The sequence below is a fragment of the Pleurodeles waltl genome, chromosome 6 (assembly GCF_031143425.1).
Source record: "Pleurodeles waltl isolate 20211129_DDA chromosome 6, aPleWal1.hap1.20221129, whole genome shotgun sequence".
Lineage (NCBI taxonomy): Eukaryota > Metazoa > Chordata > Amphibia > Caudata > Salamandridae > Pleurodeles > Pleurodeles waltl.
Window position 1 is genome coordinate 1077129060 of NC_090445.1, and position 25270 is coordinate 1077154329.

The 25270-nt window shown below is 45.3% G+C and overlaps 1 long non-coding RNA gene across 1 annotated transcript in view; it reads left to right on the forward strand.

Moving 5' to 3' along the window:
* The window catches only part of LOC138302083 (uncharacterized), a 187238-nt gene that overhangs the window by 149302 nt on the left and 12666 nt on the right, over positions 1 to 25270 (forward strand). The window contains exons 4-7 of the long non-coding RNA XR_011205267.1: positions 686 to 729; positions 839 to 918; positions 4332 to 4508; positions 8034 to 8113. This is a non-coding gene — a long non-coding RNA (uncharacterized lncRNA). The remainder of the gene's footprint in view (positions 1 to 685; positions 730 to 838; positions 919 to 4331; positions 4509 to 8033; positions 8114 to 25270) is intronic.

Genomic DNA, 25270 nt, shown 5'->3' on the forward strand with positions numbered 1-25270 from the left:
ACCTCCAAGGGCCTATTCACCACAATCAGGTCCTTGCTGTTATTTGCGTTCCTTTAAGGTTGCCAAAAAGCACTGAGTTGCATGCTGACAATCCATGCTTCTTTTACTTACCAGATAAGGTAGAAGCTCAACTACTCAGAGAGTGTCAAGCTTGCATACCTGTGGTCAAGGTAGTCTAGTCTTGCAGAAGCAGTTCAGATCCACCAGGCTCCCTCCTGACTAAAACCACAGTAATGATTGACTAGACTTTATAGTGATCATGTGAGCAGAGGAAAGGGAATTAGTATGACAAAGTGATGTCTTTAAGTGTCATCACTGATACTGGTTGCTGGCCTCATAGTGCCTATCCACCTGAACTGGCGGTACAGCTGGCTTCCTTAGTGTGTTTAAGTGCACTGGGTTAGAAGAGACAAGTGAAGTGCTGGATGTACTGTTAGAAAAGATGGCAAGTTCAGTTTCACCGCTGGAGGATTGATGACTTTTCTAAAATATTATGTCAAGACTGGAGGCTCCTATTATGCGGTTCTTATCTTACTTTATTCTATAGCAGCAGTCAAGAAAAAGACTAATAGTGAATAGTCTGTGACAGAAAAGTTTGTTATTTCTCTTAGTTTATGGGCTATTAGGTGCAAGACTGAAGTTCTTGGTTGTAGTTATTCTTTGCCTCCCTCTTGCTTTCCTACAGGCGATGTCCTGTCCAGAGCCCTCCGTACTAGCGAAAAAACACAGGTAAGTGTTCTCTTCTTTAATTCATTCTAGTTCCCTTTCTTTGTCTATATTTCTAGGATGTCTTCCCCCCTTTATTATTTCCTCTTTTCTTGTTTATCTTTCCTTTCAGATTTATCTGAAAAAGTATCATTGGACGGGGTTCCTACCCCTGGCTGCAGAATGTCTGCAAACTGAATGATTACCCTCTTTGTGAGTATAATGTCAATGTAACCCTTTCCAACTAAACAGATATATTATACTTGACCAGTGGTTCCTGAGTTCTACCACCTCTTAATACAGGCTGTTTCCTTTTTTCTGACTACCTTATAGAGCGCCTTAGTCATTGTTATAATTATAATGCCTCAGCCTTAATATTATCAATGGTTTGAGATGTGTAAGTGTAGGAAAGTACCATCTTGCCTGGCATGTTACCCCCATATTTCACTGTATATATGTTGTTTTAGTGTATGTGTCACTGGGAACCTGCCAGCCAGGGCCCCAGTGCTCATAAGTGTGCCCTGTATGTGTTCCCTGTGTGATGACTAACTGTCTCACTGAGGCTCTGCTAACCAGAACCTCAGTGGTTATGCTCTCTCTGCTTTCCAAATTGTCACTAACAGGCTAGTGACCAATTTCACCAATTCACATTGGCATACTGGAACACCCTTATAATTCCCAAGTATATGGTACTGAGGGTATTGGGGTTCCAGGAGATCCCTATGGGCTGCAGCATTTCTTTTGCCACCCAGAGGGAGCTCTGACAATTCTTACACAGGCCTGCCACTGCAGCCTGAGTGAAATAACGTCCACGTTATTTCACAGCCATTTACCACTGCACTTAAGTAACTTATAAGTCACCTATATGTCTAACCTTTACCTGGTAAAGGTTGGGTGCTAAGATACTTAGTGTGTGGGCACCCTGGCACTAGCCAAGGTACCCCCCACATTGTTCAGGGCAAATTCCCCGGACTTTGTGAGTGCGGGGACACCATTACACGCGTGCACTGGACTTAGGTCACTACCTATGTACAGCGTCACAATGGTAACTCCGAACATGGCCATGTAACATGTCTAAGATCATGGAATTGTCACCCCAATGCCAGAGACAATTCCATGATCCCCCGAGTCTCTAGCACAGACCCGGGTACTGCCAAACTACCTTTCCCGGGGTTTCACTGCAGCTGCTGCTTCTGCCAACCCCTCAGACAGGTTTCTGCCCTCCTGGGGTCCAGCCAGGCTTGGCCCAGGAAGGCAGAACAAAGGACTTCCTTGGAGAGAGGGTGTTACACCCTCTCCCTTTGGAAAAAGGTGTCAGGGCTGGGGAGGAGTAGCCTCCCCCAGCCTCTGGAAATGCTTTGATGGGCACAGATGGTGCCCATCTCTGCATAAGCCAGTCTACACCGGTTCAGGGATCCCCCAGCCCTGCTCTGGCGCGAAACTGGACAAAGCAAAGGGGAGTGACCACTCCCCTGACCTGCACCTCCCAGGGGAGGTGCCCAGAGCTCCTCCAGTGTGCTCCAGACCTCTGCCATCTTGGAAACAGAGGTGCTGCTGGCACACTGGACTGCTCTGAGTGGCCAGTGCCAGCAGGTGACGTCAGAGACTCCTCCTGATAGGCTCTTACCTGTGTTGCTAGCCTATCCTCCTTCCTAGGTAGCCAAACCTCCTTTTCTGGCTATTTAGGGTCTCTGCTTTGGAGAATTCTTTAGATAACGAATGCAAGAGCTCATCAGAGTTCCTCTGCATCTCTCTCTTCACCTTCTGCCAAGGAATCGACCGCTGACTTCTCAGGACGCCTGCAAAACCGCAACAAAGTAGCAAAGACGACTACTGCAACCTTGTATCGCTGATCCTGCCGCCTTCTCGACTGTTTTCCTGGTGGTGCGTGCTGTGGGGGTAGTATGCCTCCTCTGTGCACTAGAAGCTCCGAAGAAATCTCCCGTGGGTCGACGGAATCTTCCCCCTGCAACCGCAGGCACCAAAAGAACTGCATCACTGGTCCTCTGGGTCCCCTCTCAGCACAACGAGCGTGGTCCCTGGATCTCAGCAACTCTGTCCAAGTGACTCCCACAGTCCAGTGACTCTTCAGTCCAAGTTTGGTGGAGGTAAGTCCTTGCATCCCCACGCTAGACTGCATTGTTGGGTACCGTGTGATTTGCAGCTGCTCCGGCTCCTGTGCACTCTTCCAGGATTTCCTTTGTGCACAGCCAAGCCTGGGTCCCTGACACTCTAACCTGCAGTGCACAACCCCCTGAGTTGTCCTCCGGCGTCGTGGGATCTCCTTTTGTGACTTCGGGTGAGCTCCGGTTCACTCTTCTTCGTAGTGCCTGTTCTGGCTCTTCTGTGGGTGTTGCCTGCTTCTGTGAGGGCTCCCTGTCTTGCTGGTCCCTCCTGGGCCACAGCAGCATCCAAAAACCCTAACTGCGACCCTTGCAGCTAGCAAGGCTTGTTTACGGTCTTTCTGCGTGGGAACACCTCTGCAAGCTTCTTCACAACGTGGGACATCCATCCTCCAAAGGGGAAATTCCTAGTCCTCTTCGTTCTTGCAGAATCCACAGCTTCTACCATCCAGTGGCAGCTTCTTTGCACCCTCAGCTGGCATTTCCTGGGCATCTGCCCAATCTCGACTTTGTCGCGACTCTTGGACTTGATCCCCTTGTTCCACAGGTATTCTCGGCCAGAAATCCACCTTTGTTGCATTGCTGGTGTTGGTCTTCCTTGCAGAATTCCCCTATCACGACTTCTGTGCTCTTTGGGGAACTTAGGTGCACTTTACACCTACATTTCAGGGTCTTGGGGTGGGCTATTTTGCTAACCCTCACTGTTTTCTTACAGTCCCAGCGACCCTCTACAAGCTCACATAGGTTTGGGGTCCATTCGTGGTTCGCATTCCACTTTTGGAGTATATGGTTTGTGTTGCCCCTATACCTATGTGCTCCTATTGCAATCTACTGTAACTTTACATTGCTTGCAGTACTTCCTTTTGCTATTACTGCATATTTTTGGTATTGTGTACATATATCTTGTGTATATTTGGCATCCTCATACTGAGGGTACTCACTGAGATATTTTTGGCATATTGTCATAGAAATAAAGCACCTTTATTTTTAGTATATCTGTGTATTGTGTTTTCTTATGATATTGTGCATATGACACCAGTGGTATAGTAGGAGCTTTGCATGTCTCCTAGTTCAGTCTAAGCTACTCAGCTATAGCTACCTTCTACCAGCCTATGCTGCTAGGAACACCTCTTCTACACTAATACGGGATAACTGGACCTGGTACAGAGTGTAAGTACCCCTTGGTACTCACTACAAGCCAGGCCAGCCTCCTACACTGGTTGTGCAGCTGTGGGATAAGTACTTGCAACTACTTACCACTTTGTCATTTTGTACTTTTCATAAGAGAATAATATACAAAACAAGTTCAGTGTATGTACACCTAACTAAAAAGTTTTTGCTTTTCTTCTCTTACTCTATTGCTAAGTGCTGAAAAGTACCACTAAAACTTTCAAAAAGTTCAAAAAAGTTGAAAAAGTTTTTTTTTCTGTTTCCTTAAAAAGTCCTGAAACTTTTTCTTTCTTTTATCTGTCCCTAAACCTTTTTCTATCATGTCTGGTACAGGTCCTACTCTTGATCTGGCCAGCACGGGAAACAACCTGAACAACTACGTTTGTATTACTACTTGCTTTAACAACGAATCTTGAAGAACTACTGGGTCTTAACAACGAAGTTTTGAACAACTACTGGTTTAACAACGATTTCACCTTAACAACTAATGCCAGAACAACGAATTTTAAGGTAAGTGAATTATTTTTTGATGAATTTTAAGGTGAGTTTTGTGTTTTGTTTTTTATTTGTTTAGGGTTTAATTATTATATGTTTAATTTTTTAAAGTATATTGTGTGGATTAAGTAATTGATTCTATGGGTTGTGGGTGTTATGGGTGGGGTATTGTATTAATACTTAGGTATTATTTTAAGTACTTTTGTTTTTTTATGTGTTGTAATTTATGTTGTGTGTTTAGGGGTGGGATATATGGGATGTAGGGGTTATGGGTGGGGAAGTGTATTAATACTCAGGTATTAATTTAAATGCTTGTGTTTTTTATATGTTGTAATTTATGTTGTTGTTTTAGGGGTGTGATATATGGGATGTAGGGGTTATGGGTGGGGAAGTGTATTAATACTCAGGTATTATTTTAAGTAATTGTGTTTTTTTATATGTTGTGATTTATGTTGTATGTTTAGGGTGGGATGTATGGGATGTAGGGGTTATGGGTGGGGAAGTGTATTAATACTCAGGTATTAATTTAAGTACTTGTGTTTTTTTATATGTTGTAATTTATGTTGTGGGTTTAGGGGCGGGATATATGGGATGTAGGGGTTATGGGTGGGAAAGTGTATTAATACTCAGGTATTAATTTAAGTGCTTGTGTTTTTTCTATGTTGTAATTTATGTTGTTGTTTGAGGGATGGGATGTAGGGGTTATGGGTGGGGAAGTGTATTAATACTCAGGTATTATTTTAAGTAATTGTGTTTTTTTATATGTTGTAATTTATGTTGTAGGTATAGGGCGGGGTGTATGGGATGTAGGGGTTATGGGTGGGGAAGTGTATTAATACTCAGGTATTAATTTAAGAACTTGTGTTTTTTTATATGTTGTAATTTATATTGTGGGTTTAGGGGCGGGATATATGGGATGTAAGGGTTATGGTTGGGGTAGTGTATTAATACTCAGGTATTAATTTAAATACTTGTGTTTTTTTATATGTTGTAATTTATGTTGTGGGTTTAGGGGTGGGATATATGGGATGTAGGGGTTATGGGTGGAGAAGTGTATTGATACTCAGGTATTAATTTTAGTACTTGTGTTTTTTTATATGTTGTAATTGATGTTGTGGGTTTAGGGGTGGGATATATGGGATGTAGGGGTTATGGGTGGGGAAGTGTATTGATACTCAGGTATTATTTTTAATTGTGTTTATTTATGTGTTGTAATTTATGTTGTAGGTTTAGGGGCGGGATGTATGGGATGTAGGGGTTATGGGTGGGGAAGTGTATTAATACTCAGGTATTAATTTAAGTACTTGTGTTTTTTTATATGTTATAATTTATGTTGTGGGTTTAGGGGCGGATATATGGGATGTAAGGGTTATGGGTGGGGCAGTGTATTAATACTCAGGTATTAATTTAAGAAATTGTGTTTTTTTATATGTTGTAATTTATGTTGTGGGTTTAGGGGCGGGATATATGGGATGTAGGGGTTATGGGTGGGGAAGTGTATTAATACTTAGGTATTAATTTAAGTAGTTGTGTATTTTTCTATGTTGTAATTTATGTTGTGGGTTTAGGAGCGGGATATATGGGATGCAGGGGTTATGGGTGGGGAAGTGTATTAATACTGAGGTATGAATTTAAGTACTTGTGTTTTTTTCTATGTTGTAATTTATGTTGTGGGTTTAGGGGCGGGATTTATGGGATGCAGGGGTTATGGGTGGGGAAGTGTATTAATACTCAGGTATTAATTTAAGTACTTGTGTTTTTTTATATGTAGTAATTTATGTTGTGGATTTAGGGGCGGGATATATGGGATGTAGGGGTTATGGGTGGGGAAGTGTATTAATACTCAGGTATTAATTTAAGTACTTGGTTTTTTTAATATGTTGTAATTTATGTTGTGGGTTTAGGGGTAGGATATATGGGAATTAGGAGTTATGGGTGGGAAGTATATTAGTAGTATGGTATTATTTATTGTATTTGGTTAATTGTTAATTTTTTTATTGAAAGTTTATTTAGAATTAGGGGTGGGATATAGGGGATGTAGGGTTTATGGTTGGGGTACTGTTTTTATGATTAGTTTTTTTTTTCTATGTTTGAGTTTTTTTTAATTTATGTTATTTTTTTGTTTTGGAATGCAATTTGGTTCATTGGTGGATTATGATTTGGACATGTTTTGATAGTTTATAATTTTTTACTATGGGTGAATTATTTTTTTGTGTTATAATTTTAGGTTTTGCATTTTTTTTGTTATTGAAGGTGTAAAAATATTTATTTTTTTAAATAGTTATGTTTAAAAATTTATGTTTGATTTTTTAATAGTATAGTAGTTGGTATAGTAGATTTTGGAACATAATGTTAAATTTTTTAATTTGAAATATTTGTTAGGTTTTAAAAAAAAATTGTGAGTTTTAAAATGTGTTAAAAAGTTTTTAATTTTTTATTTTGATTATTTATTTGTGATGTAATGTAATTAATATTATTCATATTTTTTTAATTGTTTTATGTATAATTTAATATATATATTAATTTGTGTTAATATTATTTCTAAAAATTAAATAATTTAATAATTATTTGTAGGTTATATTTAGATTTTTCTTTTTTTTTTAGGTGTTAGAATTTTTTGTATTTGCAATAATGTTTTTTTCATACAAATTTCATTTTTAAAAAATAAAAATACTATTCTTTTTTTTTAAACATTTTTTATTTTGAACATAATCAAGTTTATAAAATGCAAAAAAAAGGTTTAATTATTATTTGATATTTACAGATTTTTATAATTTTTTTAATTATTTATTTCTATTTCTTTATCTATTTTCTGTGGTATTTTCTTATTTTCCCTATTATAGTCTATGAGTGAAATAGTAGGATAGGACGGAAGTGGAGACCTCGTTCAGGTAAGCATGATTATAATTTTTTTTAAAGTATGTAGTAGGGTATTTTTATTACAGAAATAGTTGTCGGAGGTAGTTATAAGGTAGGTAGTATATTTTCGGTGTTTGTTATGTTTCTTATGTTGAATTATTTGTTTTCGTATATTTTTGTATACGATTGTGGTTTCGTAAAAGTTAAAAAAAATGTTTAGTAGTATTTTATCTTACAAATGATTATACTGCTTTTGTAGTAGTTGGAAAGAATTGTATATTTTTTTGATAAATTTAGTTTTGGGATTTTTGAGGGAGTGAGTTGTTCGGTTTATGAAAAAAAGTAAGTTCATTGTAGTAGGTTTTGTGATTAATTTTTTCTTTTGTGTCAGTAGTATCCTTTATATCGTTTTCATGTCTTTTTCTTGATAGTTAACGTTTTAATTAATGATGTGGCTTTAGTTAGTATGTGATTAATTTCTTTACTTTTTTTTCGTAAAAAAAAGTATAAATGGTATTTTACGTTTTTTAGATATTTTTCGAATTTCTGGTTTGGTAAAGTATTATATTTTTTTCTTTGATTGTTTTTATAGTATATAGAGTTGGTTTTTTTATCATCCATTTAATATGAATATTTTTTATTGTTTTTGGATGATTAATGTTTTTTTTTTTCTTTTCTAAGTATGAGATGCTTCTTTCTATATTAATGAAGAAGATTTATTCAGCATCACGTGTTTGGCTAAAGACATGAAAACCTGAAAGGTAGGAACAATTTTTGTTGTGTTAATTTAGTGTAAAAAAAAAATTGAAAAATGTCAATTTAATTGATGGTGTTTGGTTGTTTTAGAACTGGCAAGTAATTTTTCAGTAGGTTAGTGGTTGTTAGTAATGTAGAATATATGCTAGACTGTTGAGGTAGTCTGATGGTGTTATTGTATCAAATTGTTGTATTTTTGCCAAAATTCTTTGGGTCATTTCTTTGCTTTTTTTACTTGTGTGTGGGTTCAGGCTACCTGACAGTGCTTGAGCAAGTCTCATTTCTTGAAAACTTTGTTCCTTTTTCAAAATTTCAATGAAATTATACAGGTTTGGGTGGGGTTTACCTATTACTTTATTGAAGGTGTTGTGCCATCCTTCTATAGCATTATTAGTCTTTGCACCACCTTCTAAACAGGTTTGGTAGCAGTTCCACCATTCTATTGGAAATCTTGGCTTTCATCTGCAACCAGATCTGTTTAGGTGTCCAATCCAGGTTTCTTCGAAGTAATTTAGTAAGGGTTCTAATTTGTCTTCATTTTGTGTATAATAGTTAGACTCTGTTATTGCGTTGTAATACTCATCTACTTTTGTAGGTGGTACAAAGCATAATGCTGTGAGTTTTTTTAATTCAAATTGTAGTATGCAATCTGAGAAATATTCTCTACTTAGGGATGATTTCTGTATTCTACGCCAATATGCTTGTGAAAAGTGGAAAAAGCATCCTTGAATTTGGGTTTGTGAATATATTTTTAATATTGTATTTATCATTGATAATTCGAAATCTAGTATTACTTTTCTAGGTGTTTTATTTAATGTTTTGTTTTTGATTGTTGATAAAAATTCACTGTAAGTAGAGGAATGTTTATCAGGCAGTAATGCATACACTAGGGGGATTGTAGTGTTATTTTTTGTGGCATGTATGGTGTAAATTTGAGTGAATGGATGGGGTTTAGATTTAAAGGTTCCATCCATCATCCAAATTTCACTGTTTTGTAGGATTAGTAAATTGGATGTTGTGCTGAATATTAAAATTCTTTTTTAAGGGTTTTCGTTGTTGTGAATGAGGAAAGTTTCTTTGGAGAAGGTAATTGTTAGTTCTGGGGGGATGTTAATGTCTTCATAAGTTTGTGGTGTTATATGTTGGGGATTACTTGTCAGTCTTTCTCGTTGAAATATTCTTCTAAGGTTTGGTACAGAAGGCATGCTACTGGAAATCTGTATTGGAATATTTTGTACTACCTCCCTTATAACCTGTCCACAGGAGTCATTGGAGGTGTGTGCAATGTTTTTGATTTTTTGTATGTTTTCTCTTATCTCAATTTCTATTGCAGAGGCAGAGTGGTTGTGATCTGTTGTTTTAACGACTGTGTTTTCTAGAGTTACAGCTCTGCCTCTACAATGTGAAGAGTATAATCGTACACACCTCCAATGGCTTCTGAGGTTGACAACCTTGTCTCTGCAATAAAGATAACCTTCATACTTTAGTAGCTGGTTTCCGGTTCTTGAGGTTATGTAGCTTGCTTCTCCTTGCGATGCCATTTGTGAAATATCTGTAAATCATATAAAAGAAATAGGTTAAAAGAAGTTTGCAGTTTTTATTACTAAATTTGTGGTGGATTTTGTTTATTAGTTAGTAAGTTAATTAATATATAATGTGTTCTATTTGTAAGTGTTTGGTGTAGGTGGTTTCTTATATTTTATATTTGGTTATTGTGTGTTATTTATTGAGGTAATTAGGTTAATGGGGGGTTTTAGGTTTTCGGGAGGGGTGGCGGGTTAGAGGGTTTTAGGTTTTGGGGTGGGGTTGGGGGTGTGGGGCGTTTTTGGTTTTGGGGAAGTAGTGGAGGGTGAGGGGTTTTTAGGTTTTGGGATGGGGTTTTTTTGGTTTTGGGGAGTGGGTGTGGGGTCAGGGGGTTTTAAGTTTTGGGGTGGGGTGTTTTTGGATTTGGGGAGGGGGTGGGGGGTAGGGTTTTTTTGGTTTTGGGGTGGGTTTGGGGGGGTGGGGTGTTTTTAATTTTGGGGAGGGGGTGAAGGGTCAGGGGGTTTTAGGTTGTGGGGTGGGTTTTTGGGGGTGGGTCATTTTTGGTTTTGGGGAGGAGGTTGGGGGTTAGGGGGTTTTAGGTTTTTGGGTGGGTTTTTGGGGGTGGGTCATTTTTGGTTTTGGGGAGGAGGTTGGGGGTTAGGGGGTTTTAGGTTTTGGGGTGGGTTTGGGGGGGTGGGGCGTTTTTGGTGTGGGGGGTAGGGGGTCAGGGGGTTTTAGGTTTTGGGGTGTGGTTGGGGGGGGTTGGGTGACAGATGTAGGGTGAATGGTGCCTATTAGTAATGCTTTTGTCAAGAATGCTTTTAAAATGAAATATTGTTGTTAAGGTATTTGTGATTAAATTATTAGTAGTAGGAACAAGGTTGGTGTTCTGTTCTTGTTGTTAAGGTACTAGTTGTTTTTGAAGTTGGTGTTTGGTTGTAAAATGTATTTATGTTTATTGTCCAGCAGCTGTTTAGAGGTAAGTGTTTGGTGGAGTTGTAATAGTTATTTTTTTTTATATAATATATGTACTGTGTTTGCGAAGTGTTTTTAATTTAATTGAATTTATGTGTGTTTGGTGTTAAGTTCAGGGGTATTTGAATTAGAATGTTTGTTTAGTTTTATTTAACTAGAAAATCTGGTTGTATGTTATAATGAAAATATTATACTTACTTTGAGTTTTTTTGTTATTTGAGATGTTATTTTTTTGAAAATTGATTTATTTCACTTCTTTATGTCTTCTGGTGTGTTTTTGGGTTCTTGGAGTCTGTAAGAAATAAGAAAGAGTGTATTATTTAGTTTATTCTTTTGTTTTATTAGTTTTTTTTTTTTTTGGTTTAGTAGTAATTTTGAAATTTGGTGAATAATATTTGGTTTTTGGTTAGATTTATTATGTGAATTATTATTTTTTTAAATAATTTGTAGTTTTAATTTTGTATATATATATTTTAATTGTATTATGGCATTTGTTATTTAACATTTTTTTTAATGCTATTGTTTATGGTTTAGTGAAATTGTTTTTGAATAATGGTAATGGTTTACCTTGGATGGCGAAGGTGTGGTGTTTTTCTTTTTGGTCAGATTTTTTATATTTATGCCTGTAAGAAAATAGTACGAAAGGTACATTGATTATATATTATTTTAGCTGTGGTATAGGTTAGTAAATTTCACACCGAACACCACCGCACCCCTCTTCCGCCTCACCGCCGCTGGGGAAAAGTCACCGAAGATCAACTAACCAACACCCTCGCCAAAAACCCACCACCTGACCCCACCGACCCGGACTCCGCCGCCATCAACCTCCAACAATGGATCCTCGACTGCGCCAACATCCTAGCCCCACTCAAGAAAAGAAAAAAACAGCCTGGTTCACAGACGAACTGACCACCTCCAAACGCACCTGCCAGAAACTCAAGAAAAAATGGATCCTCGAGCGCACACCCGAGAACCTTGCTACCCTCAAGGAAGCCAACCGTGAACACCACCAACGGATCCGACTCGCGAAGCATTCCCACTTCACAGAACGCCTTAACAACAACGCTCACGACTGCAAGGAACTCTTCGGCATCGTGAAGGAACTCTCCAAACCCAACGCCATCGTCAACGACATCCTTCCATCCCAGAAACTCTGCGACGATCTCTCCACCTTCTTCTACCAGAAAATCGCAGCCATCCACAACAGCTTCAACACCTCACCTCCGCCAGACCCCACCCCCAACAACTCCTCCCACGCCGACCACATCACCACCTGGACCCAAGTAGACGACGCCGAAACCCTAAAGACCATGAACTCCATCCACTCAGGATCTCCCTCTGACCCCTGCCCACATCACGTTTTCAACAAAGCCGACGTCACCATCGCCCCCACACTCCGCAAGATCATCAACATTTCCTTCAACACCGCTACCTTCCCGGACAGCTGGAAGCACGCAGAAATCCAAACCCCTCCTCAAGAAACCTAAGGCTGACCTCAACGATCTCAAAAACTTCCGACCGATCTCCCTCCTCCCTTTCCCAGCGAAAGTCATCGAGAAGATCGTCAACGCACAGCTCGCCCACTACCTAGAAGACAACTCCATCCTTGACCCCTCCCAATCTGGCTTCAGACGAAACCACAGCACAGAGACTGCACTCCTCGCCGCCACAGATGACATCAGACTACAAATGGAGAACGGCGAAACCTCAGCCCTGATCCTCTTAGACCTATCAACCGCCTTCGATACAGTCTGCCACCGCACCCTAATAACCCGCTTACACGAAGCCGGCATCCAGTAAGCCGGCATCCAAGATAAGGCCCTCAACTGGATCTCCTCCAGAGGGTCCGACTCTCACCTTTCCGCTCCAAAGCCACCACCCTCATCTGCGGCGTCCCCCAAGGCTCCTCACTAAGCCCAACGCTGTTCAACGTCTACATGGCCCCCCTCGCACAACTGGCCCACCAGCACAACCTCAGCATCCTCTCCTACGCCGACGACACCCAGCTCGTCCTCTCCCTGACCAAAGATCCTCTCACCGCCAAAGCCAACCTTCCTGAGGGACTGAAATCCATCGCCGAGTGGATGAGCAACAGCCGCCTGAAACTTAACTCCGACAAGACGGAAGTCCTCATCCTCTGGCGCACCCCCTCGGCCTGGAACGACTCGTGGTGGCCCACCGCCCTGGGCCCCCCACCCACCCCAGCCAGCCACGCACAAAATCTCGGCTTCATCCTCGACTCCGCCCTCACCATGTCCAAACAGGTCAACGCAGTCTCATCCTCCTGTTTTAACACCCTCCGAATGCTCAGCAGGATCTTCAAGTGGATTCCAACAGGAACCAGAAAGACGGTGACCCAAGCCCTCGTCAGTAGCAGACTCGGCTACGGCAACGCACTCTACACAGGCATCCCAACAAAAGACATCAAACGAATCCAACGCATCCAGAACGCATCCGCCCGCCTGATCCTCGACATACCCCGCCGATGTCACATCTCCCCTCACCTGAAGGACCTCCACTGGCTCCCCGTGGACAAGAGGATCACCTTTAAACTCCTCACCCACGCACACAAGCCACTACAGGACACCAGAACCAACTACCTGAACACCAAACTCAACTTCTACGTTCCCTCACGTCAACTACGCTCTGCCAACCTTGCCCTCGCCATCGTCCCCTGAATCCAGCGCAAGACCTCTGGCGGCAGATCCTTCTCCTACCTCGCCGCCAAGACCTGGAACTCACCCCGACCTCACTATGCCAGACCCAGGACCTCCTCACCTTCAGGAGACTCCTCAAGACATGGCTCTTCGAACGATAGCAGCACCCCCCCCACTCCCCCCCTAGCGCCTCGAAACCCTAACGGGTACATAGCGCGCTTTATAAATTATTGATTGATTGATTGATTTATATTTATTTATGGTTTTTTTACCTTGTTATCTCAGTAGATGGCGGTGTTGGATAAATTATATTTTAATTCTTTTCCGTGGTGATATGCTCGTCTTCTCTGTAAGTTGTTCGGTGTAGTAATGAGTAGAAAATGGAGGTCGTTGGTAGTTATATGTGTTTTTGTAAGTATTGTTTTATTTGTCAATTGAATGTGTTTTGGATGTGTTTTTTTATTGTGAATTCTTTTGTGATGTTAGATATATATAAATGTGGAGTTTATTTGTTTTGTAGTTTGTATTTTTTTTTATGTTCGTTCTCGTTTGTTCAGTAGAGGAAGTATTTCCTGGGTCATGTAGAAAGTGTTGTAGGACTATCGTTTTATGTAGGCTTTTTTTTTTTTTTTGTGTTGTGTTTGTTTTATAATTATTTAAGTATTATTTATTTTTATTTAAAACAGTGTTTATATGTTTTGGCTTTTTGTGATGTTTTGTTTTTTGTATGTAGGAAATATATTGTTATTTTCGATTTCGTTTATTTTTTACGTAGTAATGTAGTGTTTTTAATTTTTTATTTAATAATAGTTATTGTTTAGTTGTGATATTAATTATTAATATTTTTCGTTGTTTGGAGTTCGTTTTAAATATATTAGGTGTTTAGGCGTTTTCGGTGTTGGGTAGTATTTGTTTGGATATTCGTTGTTTGGCTAGTCTTTGATTGGGTAGTAGTTATTTTAGGATTTGTTGTTTAAGTATTCGTTGTTTGGGTAGTAGTTTGTTTGGGGATTAGTTGTTTGGGGAGTCGTTATTTAGGTAATTTTTTGTTTGGGTAGTCGTTGTTTAGGTAATAGTTATTTTGGGAGTCGTTGTTTATGTAGTCGTGGTTTACATTGTAGTGGTTTAGTGGAATATTCGTGATTTAGTGGTTTTCCTAGTCGTTAAATAGGTGTTCTTTGTTCAGGAATAATTTAGTTATTGTTTATTTTCGTTGTTTAGACTTCGTTGTAAAATAATTTGTTTTATAGGTTTTTTCGGTGTTGGGAAGTCGTTGTTTAAGTCGTAGTTGTTTAGGTAGTAGTGGTTTAGTGTCATATTCGTCCAGCACTGCTTATGATAACCTTAGCTGGAAAGGGGTTAAGGAGTCTCTGCAGAATCCCTCTAGAGAATTGTTGATTAACATGCTCATTGAAAATGATAAGGCCTTAGCTGGCACATCTGTTGAGAAGTTAGGAGATGGTTCACACTCTGATTCTGGGGCACCCCCAGTAAGAATGTTAGATGGTATCCTTCCCAACTTGCCCCTTAGCAGGCCACCTAGCATAACTGGTTGTTCATTAGCTTCATCCAACTGCAGTTTTACTCAATTTCTCTTGATGACATGTCCCAAATATTCTACTTTACTAACAGCAAAACAACATTTAGTCAGGCTCACAGTCAATCCAGCTTTACTTATAATTTCTGATGTATTCTCAACACTTGATCATGGTCTTCCCTAATGTAGCCCCAAACAAGAGTATCATCCTGGAAATAGTTAACCTTCTTTATCTCAGTAAAATAGTTGTTGCATGGTCCTCTGAAACACTTTTGAAGCAGATGCAAAACCAAATGGCTTCCTTACAATCTATATATTCGCTGTGGCCAAATAAAAGATGCAAGATGATGCAAGGAATAATGCAGTTTAATATTGTGGCACACATGTGGTAAATCTAAGGTAGTGAACACATATCCCTCACCAGTGGTAAATAACATTTCTCCTATGGTAGGCAATGGGTGTCCATCCACACAAATTGCAGAATTAAGATTTCTAAGGTCAGTGCACATGCACATCTGCCCATCCAATGTCTTGCCAAAACAATGGAACCCACTCCACAGACTCTCACTCCACACCTATTCCTAACCTTTCAAGCTTCTCCTTCAATGCAGCTGTCATTGTCAATGGCACACTCCTAACTTTATGCACAGCTGGTGTTACTCCACCCTATACCATTAGCTTGTGACTAAACCCTGCAAACAACACAATCTCTCAGTACAGACATCGGAAATTCACTCTTCCACATACACATCATGGGGTCCACAACCTCATCTGCATGATTAAGGTTCAACACAATGCTCAGTTATTTTAGGTCTTGCTACACCAATATATTCTTTCCTTGACTCACAACATAGACTGCACACACTGCTTTCCTCTTCCTAAAATTATTTTTATTTCAAAACGTCCTATTACTGCCAGTTTCACACCACATCACCCAATAGGGTTTACGTTTGTACTTTTTAATTTTAAGTTAGCTATGGTCTTGAACATCTAATTGTCTATTATGGGAATAAGGAGGACAGGTCAGCCCATAACCTTAGTTCATTTCCTAACACCTGGATTGAACATTGTCGCATTTGATACAGTTCACTTTGTGTGGATGAAGGGGTGGGTGTGGATGAAGGGGGAGGTGTGTGGATGAGTGTGGATGAAGGCGGGTGGGGTACTGTGCATGTGTGTGGAAGAAGGGGGTGTACATGAGTGTGAATTTAGAGGGGAGGGAGTGTGTGTGCATGTATGCTGATGAGTGGGGGGTACATGGGGGTATGCGGACATGTGTGTGTGTCTATATGCCAGTGACAGGAATGGGGATTCCTGTCACCGGGTGTATGACTGCCAGGCTTTTCGTGGCGGGGCGAAAAGCATGGTGGTATGCTGCCTCGTAATGCGTCCGGCGGTCTGAGGCCTGCCACAGGCCCAGAGGAGCTCACCGCCGGCTGCATCCGCGCGACCGCACCAGCAGGCCAGGCGGCGTTGTGGCGGTTTAGCTTCGGCCAAAATCCCAACTCATAATGCAGCGGTCTTTACCGCTGGGTCCACGATGGTAAGAACGCCGCCGCGAGGCTGGCGGTCTGATGACTGCCAGCCCTGTAATGAGGGCCCCAGTATTTAGTTAACTTCAGTTATAATCAGTAGTCACTGCTACTTTTTCTTTTTCACATACTACATTAACTACTTTTGAGTTGCCTTTTTAACATTGGCCAATGTGAGAAAAATGTCCTATTTTCTTACAATTATAACATCTGGCTTTGATGATAGGACAAACTAAAGCTCTGGCCCCAACAATAACACTGAGATTGTAGAGGACTGATATCTTTCCTATACCTGACTTAGCTCCTTATACAGTTCTAATTTTACTCTCTCTCTCTTGTACCGTCATGGGATTTATATTTTCTCATACCTTCATGGGATTTATCTTTTTGAATCACATTGATGCTAGTTTCTCCTTTGTCTCTTGAATATATAACCGTCACATATTTTGGTGTACTTTTGTTGGAACTGGCACTCTTTCTGCAGGGTCCCCTGTGTTTTCTTTGCCTTTCTGCAGAATCCTATTACTGCTGGCTATAAAACTCTGTGCACCAACCAGTGGTAAAGTGCTTGTACTCCTCTTTTTAACATGATACAATTGGTATACTCTTGATTGGTACATTTAACTTACCTATGAGTCCCTATACAATATTTTCAAAAGTGTGGGCCTTGACCCACTGAAGGGTAGCGTGCCAAATTTTGGTGGGTCACAAAAGTCTGGGTATGTGTAAGTAATCAGATTTTTGATACTGATATGCAATAATAAATGTTAGAAAACAGTATTAAAAAATAATTGCATTGACAAATCATTGTCACCTCCTATCCATTAAAGTTCGGTGGGTCTTGTAGTGTCTTTCCTAGTCCGGGAGCATGCAGATGAATTACGCCACATGGGAGCTGCGGTCAAACATCACATTATTCTTCTGCATGCACTCACTAACTGTTTCACTAACTGTTCACTTGATCATACTTTACGTTAGCCACACCCAAACACCTCCCTCCACATTACAAATTTGTCAGAGCCCGCGCAGAACCACAAGTATTCTAGTGCACAAAGCACCAATATGCTACAACCACCCCTTTTACTAAATAAAAAGGTGGCAGACATCACCAATTCACAATCCTTTGATCAGTCATCGAGGCGCTGTCACTTGTCTACTGGCTTAGGTGATCCAAGATGATTGCGGTTCACCCTGATCGGGCAATGCCGGCATAGAGTCAGGTGCAAAGATATCATCAAGCCATTCTATGACACTGTGATAGGTTGTTGAAGATATGCCTCCCATTAAATGGAAACGTGAATATTCGTCTATGACGACCATGAGATGGTGTCCATTTCCTAAAGGCCCAAAAAAGTCAACAGCAACTCTCTGTCAGGCATGGGCAGGAAGATTAGACATTGGCGGACATTATGAACATGGCGGGAAAGACTGCCGACCGGCTTGGCGGCGGTGAACAGAATCCCGGCGGAGGCGGCGAATGGAAACCTGCCATATAATGATGGAAAAACCCAACCCTGACAAAAATGCCCAGACCACCACTCCCCGCCAGGACCCTGTCGGCGGGAATCCCGGCCCGCCCCACCCGCCACCGCCAAGCACACCCACATCCCGCCCTCCAAATAATGATGCACAAAACACCTCGGCGGACAGTGGAGGCCGGACGACCATTGGCGGCTGCGACCGCCACGGGCGGCAAGTGGGCCCAACAGCAACCAGTGCACACATTGGCTAGGCTTAGCACCCACACTCCTGACACACATCCAGAACACCATAAAACACCCCAAGACACACCCCACAATCCTTTGCAACGAAACCAGAACTAGAAGACGGAGAGTACCAGAGCCAGACAGAGAACGCCAGCAGACAGGACATGCATATCTACCCACACAGGAGCACCCAAACCCCGTCCCCAATCTGGATGCCATCCACCACCCTCACCATGTCCCCCCCCAAAAAATCCACGCTTCACTGAAAGGGGGCTAAGGACCATGGTGGGCGAGATCCTAAAAGTGGAGCCACAAATATTCGGGTCTGAGGTGCAGCTCACACCCATTGCCTGGAAAATAGAGCTGTCGCAGACCATTGTGAACAGGGTGAATGCAGTGGTACACCATCCACGCTCCAGGGACAACAAGAGATGGAACGACCTGCGGAGTAAGGTCTGGGCCATGGCACCCAGGCACCACATCGCAGTGCAGAAGACTGTGGGAGGATTGCCACCAACACCACCCGACTACACAGACTGGAAGGAGAAGGTACTCGCCATCCTGCACCCAGATGGACTCACTGGACTCACTGGAGGAATGGACTTGGGTAAGTCATCTACAATTACCCCATATACACCATACCTGTAATGCATGCACCACCCCACCCACACCCACCTAGACCCACACCCCACCCTGCCATTACCCACCAAATCCACCACCCTTCATCACTCACAACTCACTACCAGGCCCACATCACTCCCGCTGTGCACAGCCACCCACCCCTTCAGGTACCCACAATGGAATAATAACCCCCACCACAATGTAACCCCATCACTGCCACTAAATGCAATGACCACCTCACAAAGGCACCCTGGAAGGCCACTGATAGGCACACCAGCACAAAATTGCACAGTTCAGTACACCTCAACCCCTCATGCATATGCAACATACATTTCTATGTCCCCCAATAGGCACCACCACCCATGCAACCCTATTGGAGGGGACAAGGAGTGCCACAGCACTCCAGGGAGACAAAGGGAACATCACAGGACACTGGTGAAGGATCCCTGGTAACTGATGAGCAGGCAGGCCCCTCACACAGCCCTGGATGCTCACCATGCAGCAGCCCCACCCAGGAAAATACTGTCACCCCTAAAACCCCAGTCAAGACCAGCAGGCCAGGAGAGGCGTACCCACACCAGTGGACCCAGGGCACAAACAGGTGAACACAGCTACAGAGGCCACAGTCTCCCACCCCCAACATGCAGGAAGATGAGGGCCCCAGTACTAGTGGCACGTCAAGACCTGCGCAGGGGACAAAGGCACAGGGGGCCAGGGCAAGGTCAAGTGCCCCAGTGGGTCAGGGGGTAGGGCACGGATAGATGCAACAGCCCAGGACGTCATTGCAGAGGTATTGGGGGCCTACCAACATACCCAAGACAGATTGGCACTGATTGTATCCACCCTGGAGCAAAGTCAGAGGATGCAGCTGGAACAACACCAACAGGCCATGGAGCAGTGGAAAGAACACAATGCCACAATGGCCACCATTGCTGGAGCACTGCTGCAGTTGGTCAACAAACATTCAACCTCCCACACCAGACAAGAGGCCCCCAGAACAGCCCTGGACAACCAGCAACAGATGACCCAAGCAGCTGAAACAGCACAGAAAATACCCTCCCAGGAATCACAAGGACCAACCACGCCACCCCATGAAGCTCCACAGCTGGCGCCCAAATGTAGTCTTAGGCCAAGATATGGCACTGGAAACCCAGCGAAGAACAAACCCCACTCCAACAGTTGACACTGCTACTACTGCCAAGCAACAATCCCACCCTTTCACCAACTACACTTAGTTGAGGGCTAAATAAAGTACTAAACTACAAAAATAGGACCCACCTATGACATCAAACAGGTCTGCCACCAAGTTGGTTTTGAGGACACCCAACCATTAAGACTTCCATCACTGTACATAGCACATTTCACTGTACTACACCAATAAACAACATATCTCACCAGTAACACCGACCCCTGTCTTCAATGTTGAACAAGGTGGAGTATGGATGCAACTGGCAGGGAACAACTTTATTGTCAATTTGTGCATGGTGGTGGTAATGTGTGTTTCAAAATAGGCAAGGAGGGAATGCATATATTGTCTGTCAGTACCATGCTGAAGAGGTCCATGTCTCACCTATCATGACCAATTCCCCCTAGATGACATGGCACACTTACAGTATCAGTCACTAACCACATTTACAGGCTGAAGTCCCACACAGTTATTGGAAGTAGAGTTGTATCAGTTGGTTCCTGGAATTGACATCTTCACCTTCCTCATCCTCACCATCACTCTCCTTACCTCTCTGAGGTAACTGATCAGGACCTATAGCACCCTCCACCTCCAAAAGGGGGATTGAATGTCTCACTGCCACACTGTGCAGCATGCAGCAGGCCACCACTATACTACACACCTTATCAGGCCCATAGGCCAGGGAACCCCCAGAGATATGTAGGCACCGGAATCTAGCCTTCAGGAGACCTATAGTACGCTCTATCACCCTCCTAGTAGGTCCATGGGCCTCATTGTATTTCCTCTCTGCCTCCGTCCTGGGATTCCTCACTGGTGTCAGGAGCCAACGCAAGTTTGGATAGCCAGAATCACCTAGAGAAATGGTCAATACAGAGTCGTCATTGGAATGTCCTTAGTCAGACAGGCTGGTTTTCTGCAATGTGTCAGTTAGTGACAGGCAAACTTACCTATGATCCACCCTCTGTCCTCTTGTAGTTGTTCCATCTTCTGTGGCACACTACTGTTCCTCAAAACAAATGAATCATGGACAGAACCCGGAAACATGACATTCACATGGGATATGTACTGGTCTGCAGTACATACTAATTGGATGTTCATGGAGTGAAAGTTTTTCCTGTTTCTGTACACCTGTTCACTCACTCTTGGGGGGATGATAGCTATGTGGGTGCCATTGATGGCACCTATGACATGGGGAATGTTTGCAAAGGCATAGAAGTCAGACTTGGTGGCAGCGAGGTCAGCACTTTGGGGGAATCGCACATAGGATTGCAGATGTCGTACAAATGCATTCAGAAATCTTGTCAGTACCTGGCTGAACATTGGCTGTGAGAAACCAGCACCCATGCCCACTGTCACTTGAAAAGATCCTGTGGCCAGGAAATGGAGTGCGGAGGCGCACAGGCGGTCGCTCCTCTCTCACTGCTGCTGCCTGCCGCCTGCCTGCCGCTGCTGATCCCGCTGACGCCGCTTCCTCCTCACCAGCGCTGACCTCTGCATCTCGGAGGTACCGCCCTCCGCTCGCTGCTCTCTACCTGCTGCTGCTGTCCACTCTCCTGGCCTTCTCTCCGCCGCTGCTGCCCCGGTCACTCTCCTTCCTGGTTTCCCGCCGCTGACCCCGCAGTCCCGCCTCTCCCCCCTGCCCATTGGCCACCCAGCCTCCTGCCTCCCAGCTGACCCTCCCTCCCGGCTCCTTACTTAAGGGGACCGCGGCGGGCTGGTCAGTGTGACCCCCTGTGCCCCCACAGGCGGTCGCTCCTCTCTCACTGCTGCTGCCTGACGCCTGCCTGCCGCTGCTGATCCCGCTGATGCCGCTTCCTCCTCACCAGCGCTGACCTCTGCATCTTGGAGGTACCGCCCTCCGCTCGCTGCTCTCTACCTGCTGCTGCTGTCCACTCTCCTCGCCTTCTCTCCACCGCCGCTGCCCCGGTCACTCTCCTTCCTGGTTTCCCGCCGCTGACCCCGCAGTCCTGCCTCTCCCCCTGCCCATTGGCCACCCAGCCTCCCGCCTCCCAGCTGACCCTCCCTCCCGGCTCCTTACTTATGACGCCCACCCAGCGACTGCACAGCGGACGCGCGCAGCGGACGCGCGCAGCGGGAGCACCGATTGAGCGCCGAAGGTGCGCCAAAGGTAAGCCCGTCTGCGCCCGTCCACGCCTGGACCGCGCCCAGCGCCAAAACCCCTGGCCCCCGCGTCCGCCAACCCCCCCGCAGGACCTACGATGCCGCCACACTCATCGCACTCAACACCGCCCGAGCCCCCAGGTGCTACCGAGCATCCCCGCGACGCACCCATGGACCCTTCGCCTGCCGATCCTGCAACTTCTCCTGCCTCCGAACCGGCACCGCACCCATCAAGACGGGCAATAGCAACCACCTCAAGTGCATCCTGATCAACACCCGCTCCGTCCACAGACACGCCGTGGAACTCTGGAACTTCCTCGACACCACATCTCCAGACGTCGCCTTCCTCACGGAAACCTGGATGAACGCCTCCTCAGCCCCCGACATCGCCATAGCCATCCCGGACGGCTACAAGATCATCAGGAAAGATCGCGTCAACCAGACCGGAGGGGGCATCGCCATCGTTCACAAAAGCACCATTCGCATCTCGACTGACTCCATCGACGCTTTCAACGCCGCCGAATACCTGCACTTCCAGATCCACACCGACCCCAAGACCACCCTCAGAGGCACCCTCATCTACAGACCCCCGGGACCACGGGCACAGTTCTGTGAAGACATCACGGACTTCATCAGCCCCCACGCCCTCCCCTCCGCCGACTACATCCTCCTCGGGGACCTCAACTTCCACCTGGAGAACAACAACGACCGCAACACCACCGCCCTGCTGGCCAACCTCGCCAACCTCAGACTAAAGCAACTGGTCAACACCCCCACCCACTACGCCGGCCACACGCTCGACCCCCTCTTCTCATCCAGCAAGCACGTCACCTTCAGCCACTCCACCGGACTTCACTGGACTGACCACAGCTGCGTCCACTTCAGCTTCAAAAAGAACACGGTCCACCACCACCCGAAGCAGGTTCCCCACAGAAACTGGAGCAAGATCACCGTCGACCAGCTCGCCACCTCCCTCAGCCAGAACCCACCTGTCAGGACAACGGACCCTAACACAGCAGCCCTCGACCTCACGCAGTGGCTGACCTCCTGTGCCGACGACCTCGCCCCACTGAAGAACCCACTCACCAGGCCCAGAAGCAAGAAGGCCCCCTGGTTCACCGACGAACTCAAAAACTCCAAGAAGGCCTGCCGCACCCTCGAGAAGGCCTGGCTCCTTGACAAGACCGCCGACAACATGACCGCCCTCAAACTCGCCACCCGCAGACATCATCAGCTCATCCGCACAACCAAGAAGAAATCTCTGAAGGAACGACTGGACAAGAACGCCCATGACAGCAAGGAGCTCTTCAACATCGTCAAGGAGTTCTCCAACCCCAGCACCGGCAACAACGACATCACTCCCTCACAGGACCTCTGCGACTCCCTCGCCTCGTACTTCCACTGCAAGATCGCCAACATCCACAACAGCTTCGGCGTTCCACCCCCGCACCCATCGGTCGAACCCACGCACCTCGCCACCATCCTCCAGACATGGACCGAGGTGACCCCCGAAGACACAACACGCATGATGAACACCATCCACTCCGGATCGCCGACAGACCCGTGCCCCCACCATGTCTTCAACAAGGCCGCCTCTACCATCGCACCCCACCTCCGAGACATCATCAACACCTCCTTCGACACAGCCACCTTCCCGAAGAGCTGGAAGCACGCCGAGCTCAGCGCACTGCTGAAGAAACCAACAGCGGACCCGACCGACCTCAAGAACTTCCGCCCCATCTCGCTCCTTCCCTTCCCTGCCAAAGTCATCGAGAAGGTCATCAACAAGCAACTGGCCGCCTTCCTCGAGACGAACGGATCCCTCGACCCATCGCAGTCCGGATTCAGAGCCAACCACAGCACCGAGACCGCCCTCATCGCAGCCACCGACGACATCCGAGCCCTGCTCGACAACGGTGAAACAGCGGCACTCATCCTCCTAGACCTCTCCGCAGCATTTGACACTGTCTGCCACCGCACCCTAGTCCAACGCCTCAACGACACCGGCGTCCAAGGGAAGGCCCTGGAATGGATCATCTCATACCACTCCGGCAGAACACAGAGAGTACGCCTCCCTCCATTCCTCTCGGAGGCCACCGAAGTCATCTGCGGCGTCGCGCAAGGATCATCGCTCAGCCCCACTCTCTTCAACATCTACATGAAACCCCTCGCTGCCATCGCACGCCAACACAACCTCAACATCATCTCCTACGCCGATGACACCCAGCTGATCCTCTCCCTCACCAGAGACCCCGACACCGCCAAAACCAGCCTACACGAAGGGATGAAAGACGTCGCCAAATGGATGGACATCAGCCGCCTGAAATTGAACACGGACAAGACAGAAGTTCTCATCCTGGGACCGTCGCCCTCCGCATGGGACGACTCTTGGTGGCCCCCGGCCCTAGGCACCGCTCCCAAGCCAATGGACCACGCAGGCAACTTGGGCGTCATCCTGGACTCCTCCCTCTCGATGACCAGACAAGTCAACGCCGTCTCCTCAGCTTGCTTCCACAACCTCTGCATGCTCCGTAAGATCTTCCGATGGATCCCGACCGAGACCAGGAAGACGGTCACCCAGGCCCTCGTCACCAGCAGACTAGACTACGGAAACACCCTCTACGCCGGTACAACAGCCAAGCTTCAGAAAAGACTTCAGCGTATCCAGAACGCCTCCGCCCGACTCGTCCTGGACGTCCCCCGACGCAGCCACATCTCAAGCCACCTGAGAGACCTGCACTGGCTCCCTGTCAACAAGAGGATCACGTTCAGACTCCTCACCCACGCACACAAATCCCTCCACGACCTGGGCCCAAGGTACCTCAACGACCGCCTGACCTTCTACTCGCCCACCCGCCAGCTACGTTCCGCGAACCTCGCCCTCGCCGTCGTCCCTCGCATCAAAAGAGCCACCGCCGGAGGAAGATCCTTCTCCTACCTGGCGGCTAAGACATGGAACTCCCTGCCCGTCCACCTACGGCTGACCCAGGACCACCTCGCCTTCAGGAAACAGCTCAAGACCTGGCTGTTCGAGCAGTAGCAGACCCCCTCCCCCAAGCGCCTTGAGACCCTTCCGGGTGAGCAGTGCGCGATATAAATTCCTTGATTGATTGATTGATTGATTGAGAGCACCTGCACCTCAGTTGGAATGGCATGCTGATTACGATTTCTGGGAGTCAGTGCAGGATCCAGTAATGCACATAGGTCATGAATAGTTGCACGTGTGAGTCTGTAGGTGATTATGATCTGACGCTCCACCATGGTCCCCATATCCACAAGTGGTCTGTACACTAATGGTGCCTT